Source organism: Pteropus medius, unplaced genomic scaffold (genome assembly GCF_902729225.1).
Source record: "Pteropus medius unplaced genomic scaffold, Ma_sr-lr_union100, whole genome shotgun sequence".
Lineage (NCBI taxonomy): Eukaryota > Metazoa > Chordata > Mammalia > Chiroptera > Pteropodidae > Pteropus > Pteropus medius.
In genome coordinates, this window is record NW_024342471.1 from 23,864,977 (window position 1) to 23,873,661 (window position 8,685).

General features: G+C 47.9%; 1 pseudogene; it reads right to left on the reverse strand.

Moving 5' to 3' along the window:
- Positions 1 to 5,374: 5,374 nt before the first annotated feature.
- Positions 5,375 to 5,493, reverse strand: LOC120604274 (uncharacterized; annotated as a pseudogene).
- Positions 5,494 to 8,685: the final 3,192 nt, after the last annotated feature.

Here is an 8,685-nt window from a genome sequence, read left to right on the forward strand (position 1 = left end):
CATCTCACACACTCATGGCACGAGGGCGGTTTACAAATTCACACCAAGGTAGGTATCGCAGCTCCACCAGAGTGGGTGAGCAAGGGAAGGGGTAGCTCTACCTCATCCCCAGGGGAAAGGTGTTCCAGGAGGAACAGCTTGTGCCAAGGTTCAGAGCAGGAAGCGTACAGTCTGGCGGGTGCGGCTGGAGGCTGGGGTGCGAGGGGACTCAAGGGGAGGCAGGCACGAGGTAGAAAGGGCTGCCGGCCCCAGGTCCACACTGAGCAAGCAGTTGGACTTGACCATACAAACGGGGGGGACTCTTGGCGGCTTCTCAAGGCCCTTCCCTGACCCCAGAGTTTGCTGTCTTCACTCCCCAGAGTGGAAAGGGAGCGGGCAGGGAGTGGCTGAAGATGTGCCAATGAGGAGACACAAAGAATCCACAGAGAAGCCAGGTACGTGGGCCCCGCCCTGGGATGGGGTCATGTTCTAGCTGGGGCAGGCCTAGGTTTTCTTGACGTAGTGGAGGCAGTGACCTTGTCATCCGAGGGCTTCGCAGGCCACTGGAGGGCCTAAGCCATCCTCCCTCTCATCCAAGGCGTCCCCAGGTCCAGTACCTAACTCAAGTCCACCCCTCTCCACCCCAATTGCCTTCAGAGGGGCCAGGAAACAGCCACTGCCTTCCTCCTGGGGGAGTTCCCCACTTAGTCACCCCCACTCAGCCTTGGGCTACCTTCCCTCAGAAATTGGTCTGTCTCCTTCCTGATAAGCCCTCGGGGAAGTTTGGGCATCCAGGAGACAAGGTGCTGATCTAATTAGCCGAGTAAAGCAATTGACACGAAGGCGTGAGTGACTGAAAGGCCTCATCTGGAGCTGGAGGGTGCGGGTCACAAAGGGAAGCTGACGAGTCCAGACAGTGTGTGGTGGAGGGGACAGCATGTGGAGGGGCAAAAAGGTGGCCACCGAAAAGTGTTAGAAACTCCCCGAAGGGACTCGCCCGGCTGTCATCTGGAAGTGGAAGGTCACTCCCATCTTCGCTTTTGCAGAGATCCTCTGCCCCTACCCCCTTCATCCCCTGACGAAGGGACATCAAAGCCTCGCCCTGGAAGCCTCTTGCTCTTCCATGGAGGGGACTCTGCCAAGCTCTGTGCCCAAATCATCCCCAGCCACCCCTCCAAAAGCCCTGTCACTGCCATCCACCACTGACACCAAATCCACAATGACACATGCAGGAAATGACTGGGGAGAGGGTCACCTGAGTGGTCCAGGAACCCCTTGGGTGGCCAGGGCACTCTTAAGATCATTTTTCATGGAAATTCTCTTTAATTTGAAAATGAAACAGATGTCCTAACCCCAAAACCCCTTGTACCAGCTGGCTGATTTTAAGCAAGCACTTAACTTCTGCGGGGCCTTGGTTTCCCCATTGGTAAAGAGGGGCAGTAATCCTTCCGGCTTTGTGGGCAGCTGTGAAGATGACAAAGGGATGACACGTGAAGCATTCACGAGGCGCTCTGCAGATGTGAGCTGTGGCATCTATGTATGCCTCGCTTTGCTGGACAGCAAGGAAACAGGGCCTGTTGGCAGGATTGCACTTGCATCCGATCTTACCAGAGGCCAACATCGGAGTATGGCTCAAAATTCAAAACCCACTTTTTATCAGCTGTGCGATTGCAATTACTCCACCTCTGTGTGCCTCAGTTTCCAAACCTGTAAACTGAGCTAATAGTGACTGTTGCATAGTTTGCAGTTAAGGATTAAATAAATTAATAAGCGGAAAGCACTTTAGACAATGCCTGGGACATAGAAAGTACTTGACTAATATTATGACTATTATTTGACCCAATGATCCGCTTTTCCGATTCTAATTCTGATGTTTAATTTTATGATTCCTCAAGTGCCATACGATATCTGCATAAGTATCTGTAACAGCAAAGAATTCGAAACTACCTACATATCTGCCCGTAGAGAAGGGAAAATGCACCATGGATCATCCACAGACAGATTCTTTGTAGCTGTTATAACAGAATGACCTGATTTGTGATGATTTAAGATGTGCATAAAGTTAAAAAAAGAGGTGACTAAACAATATGCACAATGTTCTTCCATTTTTGTTTAAAAGTATTGTCAAGATATGCAAAAGAAATCCTAAAGGAATTTTTATAAACTGCTCATTTCTGGGGAAAAAAAGATTTACTTTTTACATTTATGCTTCGATATTTTTACAATGAGTATATAGTTTATGTAATTTAAAAATATTAATAATAAAGATGCATTGACATGAAAACGGCCGCGGGTGCACTCCTCATGGCGGGGCGGAAAGTGAGCTTCTCAGAGGTGGGCAGGAACAGTTTGACTCTGGAAAGAGGGAGAGTTTGGCTCCAGGGGTCAAATTCCACTGCAGTGACCTGGAAAGGGCTGTCGCATACTTTGCAAAAGGAACCACGGTGCATCAAGTGTGACTTTCACCTAGGTGATCTGCGGGCTGGGCTGAGATCCTTTGCTATCCAGGGGTGCAGGCAGGCGAGGAATGGGACCTGCAAGGCCCTGCGTCAGCACACTTGCCACCTAGCGATGTACTGGCTGCTCAGACCAGGGAGACTTTGGGCTCGAAGCTGACACACAGGTCCCTCCATCTTGGGATGTGGCTGCTTCAAGGGTCGGGGGGGGGGGAAAGCAGTTGGGGACAAGAGGCTAAAGGAGTCATAATCATCCTCTCCTTTCCATCTGCCTTAGACACACCTTCTCTCTCAGCCACTCAGAATTCATAAAGTGACATAAAGTTGTCCAGTTTATAAGTGTAACTGAAGCGAGAGTTATCGTGGACTTTCTACAGGCAGGTGCTGTGTTATCTCCTGAACAAGCCTGTGGGTTAGGTTATTATCCCCTTTATATAGTCAGAGATTTAAATAATTTATCCCAATCACACAAATCGTAAGTGGTGAAATTTACAATCTGTAATGTGTACATCTTTTTGTGCAAATTACTGTTTTTGCAAATTGTAAAAGTTGGAATTTCAACTCATTGTATGTGTAAACCATCACATAACAATAAATAAACCAACATTTAAGCATGTCATCGCTGGCGAGCTTTTTAGAGATTCATTGTCCAAAAAAATTTTTATCGACCATCTTCTATGTACAATACACTGTTCGACTATTCTAATCCTGAGATGCTTACTAGCACTTCAAACAGCGCCTGATAACCTCAACAGTATTTTGGAATGAATGAATAAGTGAATGAATGAGTGATAAATAAATGTGAATGACAATTTTGGCATACACTTTTAACATTGAAAAGTTACTCTAAATAAAACTCCTGGGTCATAATTCTGGTAGATATACTCTTTGGATGAGTTGGAAAAGAACTAGACTTGTCCTACAAGAAAATGCCAACATATTTTCAAAAATGCAAATGAGCAAATGATATAACTGTCCACCCTAGTCCTATAAAACTTCAATCTATTGAATTTCAGCATTTATCTAAAACTTTTTAGAGAACATTTAATATAGACTTCCTTATACAATGTCTGCGACTTCCTTTGAAATAATTCCAAAAAATTACATGGAATGATGGGTGAAGGAGGGGATGGAGAGATGGACAGATATGAGAAAAAGCAAGTTTCGTAAAATGCTAATTACAGGACCTAGGCCATGGGGACAATTGTACAGTGGGTGTCCACTGTACAATTTTTCTACTTTTCTGTATCTTTGAAAGTTCTCATAATAAAAAGGAAACAATTTAAACTTTCTTATGGAGCAGCATCTTAAAGAATGCTCCTGTAATTAATTATTCATGCTGACGTCTTTCTCTTAATAAGCTGATTGTAAAATCTATTTTTTATCTTGTGACTCAAAAGAGTATGTGAAATGAGAAAGAAAAAAATCCATCTGGCAGAGTAAAGCCAGGTTCAGACTTTCATGGGAAGAAAATCAATTGTTCTGCGGATAGAGACTTGGTAAATTCTTTGCATTTCATTGGGGTTAGGGGGAGGAACGGTATAACAGTGGAGACTGGCATAGGTCACCGTGCCTGTCCCAGAGCTGTATTGGCCCAGGGATGCTCATTTGGGATGAGAAGCTAATGGACAGAAACCTCATTTAAAGGAGTTGGGAGGGCCTTTAGGGGGAGCTCTCACACGCTGTGCTGACGGGTCTCCCAGCTTCCCCTTCTCCTTCATGAGAGCTCCCTCTCCTTTGTTCCTCGGGACTTGCCTACGGTCCGCCATTAGACAGCATGTCCCGAATTGCAACTCTTTGTTGTTCTGAAATAAAGCCATCTTGCTAGAGAAATACCTGGCCTTTTATCTGTTCAACAGGAAGCACTGGGCTGGGGACACCTTGAGAAGCCCCCAACAGACAGTCCCCTGCCTTGAGCCAGCTGTGGGAAGTGACAGAAGGTATGAAAACCTTTTGTTTTTAAAACTCTTTCTCCCAAGGGACTTGCACCTCTCATTTCCCAAGATTAGAAATATTTAACCCAGAAGTTTATCTTTTTGCCTACCCTAAATCTTCAATGCTGGGGTATGGATGGCTGGCTTTGAGATGGCGCCCAAGGATCCCTCCCTTCTGATAGTCACGCCTTTGTGTAACGCCTTCCCTCTTGACTGTGAGCTGGACTATATAACTTGCTTCTAACCAATAGAATGCGGCAAAGATCAAATGAAGCCTACCCCAATGAAACGCCTGCCTGCTCAGCCAGGTTTTAAGAATATAAATACCACCACTGGCACGATTCGAAGGCCAGGGCCAGGTAATGACTACCCTATGGGCCCATGGTCTGAGGCAGGTTTCAGCTTGCTATGCAGAGCACGGAGCCTCTCTCAGGTAGCAAATGCTCCTGCAAGGAGCATTTCGTCTCAGCTTAAGGAATGAGAAGCATATGGGAACTATGCTGTCTTCTCGCTTCCTAGGTTCGGCACTCTTAAAGCAGAAATGGAACACAGTCAGTAAATGGACAGTAGCTACAGGATGCTAGGAAACCCCATAACGAGCATGAACTGGAACAGCGCACCCACCATACACCTTCACTGGGGATGCTGCTGGATTGTGATGTGTATTGTTGGAGGTTTTCCATTCACAGAGCACTCCAAACATTCTGCAATTAGTGAAAAATGCTTACCACCACATGACACTGAGGTCATACCCCAGCCCATGTCCTTGCAAAATGGGATTTCCTTGGAATGACACGGAAGTCAGTCCAAGGCATTCTGAAGCCGTGGAATTCAGTTCTGTAAACTGGGTATAGACTTTGAAGCCAGTTCTTCTGTAAAGAATGGGGTCTGAGTGGTGGAAATGAAGCGCACTGTCCGCATTCGACTTCTTTAAGTGCAGTGCAATGCATAGTAGAGATTTTTGTGCAGTTGTCTCTTCCACTTTTATTTTAATTTATTTTTTTAAGCCTACAGCACCTGGTCTTCCTAGGTGGTCTCCCATCCAAGGACTAACCAGGCCCGATCCTGCTTAGCTTCTGAGATCAGACGAGATCGGGCATATTCAGGATGGAATGGCCGTAGATCGTCTCTTCCATTTTAAACTGGAAGCTCCTTCAGGGCAATGTGGGTCTGCTAAATGGGGATGCTAATGGTTCCTGCTTAGTAGGGCTGCTGTAAAGATCGGTAATGGCTGCCTTTGCTGAGCCTGTATCCTTCTAAGTGTGGTACACGCATTACCTCATTTAATCTGGGTAACACCCCAATGAGACAGGTACTAACATTATCCCCATTTTACAAATGAAGAAACCGACACAGAGGGAGCATGAGCGATTTGCCCGAGGTCTCAGATCTAACTAGTGCTGGGACCAGAATTGAACCCAGGTGGCTGCACAGCAGAGCCCACCTTTCTGACCATAAGTCCCACTTCTCCCTAGTTCAACACAATAATGGATGCAGAACACACATACAACACAGCATCTACACCCAGCGGTCCATGAGCTGCAGCATCTGATCATTATTTGTGTCCTCCACAGGGCTCCGCACACAACATGGGACATCCACTAATTAATATTTAGTGAATAAATTGATGCAACTGATCATCAAATATTGCCTGAGTTCTTGCAATGCCCAGGGTACTGTTCTAGACACTGGGACTGAAGCAGCCGCAAGCCTTGCCAGGCCTCTGCCCTCCTGATGCTGCCATTCCAGCGGGAGGGGACGGGCGGCAGGCTGAGAGTCAGACACGACATCAGATACAATGTCAGATGTTGACACGAATAAAAATAAATGTTCCGAAGGGAGAAAGATGAACAAGAGCTGAAATGATTTATAGTTTGTTTGAAAACGTAGAATTATTAGGATGGGAGGGACAGTGAGAAATTCCCTAAGGAAATATATCTGTGACTTTTTCACACTTTGGTCATATTAAATGCCATCGCATAGCAGTAAAAGTTATAATAGGGGTTTTGAAATGGCAATAGACAGAGACAGTCGATAAGGATGGCCTGGGGGGTAGAAACTTTATACCACACCCACTTGCCCTGGCTTTCAGAACCTGAGGTACCGTGTGAAGGCAGGGACCAGCCCCCAGCAGAGACTGTGCAGGCACCTGACCGGCCAGCTTAGCAGACCTGGGAAGGCGCCTCTGGAATCTTGTATTTTTGCCTATTCTTGGGTGAGCAGCCAAAAGATCAGCACAATATAAAACAGCATGTCAGTCATCTGTGACCAGCATCCTGAGCTGGAATGTTCTACAAGGTTAAAATGTAGGTGTTGTACCCCAGTTGCAGCAGCTGGACACAGAGTGAGAAGCTAATTGAGACAGGGATTTACAAGCACATGACAATATGGACAGCTTTCCTGGTTGCAAATCATGCAAAAGAGGGCGGGTATGTCAGAGCTGGAGATGGCTGGATAAGAAAAAAGGGAGACAGATCTGTGTGCAATTATGTCCCAACACTGAGTCAGGAGGCACACGAGCCACATCCTGCGGGAGGCTGTGAGCTGCAGGCTGCGGCCTCCCAGCTTCTAGCCCTGCTTTGAAGCCCCCAGGGAGCTCGGTGGTGGCTTCGTTAGTGTCCAGTGCTAGCGCTCTGGAGGGCATCGGCTGCACAGGGCCCAGGTTGAGGCTGGCCAAGGAAATCGGGAGAGAGCCGGGGATCGAATTTAAAAGCAAACAGAAACAGCAGTTGCTGACCCAGGGCTTCCAGTCTGTGGGAGTTCGTTAAGCAGGTGATGGCTAAGCAGAATAGCAGAGGAGAGCACCAGGCCCCGCCCCCGCCCAGACAGCACCTCCCTCTCTCTCCTTCATGGGCCGATCAGATGATAGGGCTCCCCCAGAGGGCAGGGGCCATCACGCCATGTGGCGTCCGGCAACTGAGGGCGTACAAGCTGACACTGAGAGTGGCCTCAGAAGGAGGGGGGAATGACAGAAAAGTGGGAGGGAAGCCCAAAGTAATAAAAAATTGTCAACCCCCCCAATAAAATTGGCTTTGGCATGGACATAACAGGCCCCTTTTCACATGCCAGCCCTGGAGACAGAAAGAGAAGTGTCAGCTGCCATGGCCGAGTGTCCCTGATGACACATCGTGTTTGTCCTCTGCTTCTAGCATCTGAGTACGTGGCTGACTTGGCCATCCCCAGAAGAAATCCATCTTGACAAGAACATTCTCGTTTTATTAGTGAGGCATCTGAGCCGAGGGGTTTGGGCTCTCCCTGCCTCTCTGGACAGTGCATCAGGACCAACCAGGGCACAGGGAAAGGAACGTAACGGAAGGCCCTGAGCTGAGATCTCAGGAGCGGAAGGGAGCTGCACTCTGCAGGGTTTGCTGACCACATGAAAGTGCTTCCACCGGGGACATGCAAATGGCAGGGCGTCTGTCCCGGGGGGAATGGTCTCACGCAGTGGAGAAGCTCTGGAGTTTGGGAGACAGGCCTGGATCCAAGTCCCAACTCCACCACCTTCTTGCTGGGGGTCCTAGGGCAAGTTCCTTAACCTCTCTGAGCCTCGGTTTCCTGCTACATAAAATGGAGATAATACAAGCACCAACCTCCAATGACCTTTACGAGGACTCAGTGAGACAGTGCACACTGATTACTAACCGGAACCTTAAACGGAGCACGTGCTCCGTGAGTGCCTCTAACGTGCCATTAGCTTCACTGCAGTGTAATGTCGCAGGACTTCTACGTCCTAGCAGCCGTAGGGCTGACGTTCATCAAGTACTTGTAGGCACTCGGTCCTGTGCCAAGTGCTTCACACACATCATTGCCTCATTTAATTCCTACAGCAAAACTATGACACAGGAACTATTATTGTGTCAGAATGTGTGTGACAGCAGGTCACAGTTCAGTCAATTAAAAGTGGATTGGACAATGAGGAAAATGGGTTTTTCTCTTAGAATGTGATGTCTACTAGTAGGCAGTCCCAGTCGGGATTAGTGTCCCTGTGAACTCCGAGGACCCAGGCTCTTTCCACCTTCTTTCTCCCCCATTTACTGCAGGTCGGCTTGTCCCCTCATGGTCACAACATGCTGTTGCAGCTCCATGTGTCATACATAGATGTGACAATATCTTGGCGAACAATGTTCGCTCCTGTCTCTCTTTATCAGGGAAGGACGCCTTTCCCCTAAGCGGGGAGTATGCGGGCCGTTGGGTGTCACCTTCCAGGACTGGGGCATAAGCCCTCCATCCAGCCCCAGGATACCCTCCTAGCAAGGAGTTAGCCGGAGGGTTCACCTTCCATGGTGGGAGCTGGGCTTTGCCAGCGAAGAGAAGAA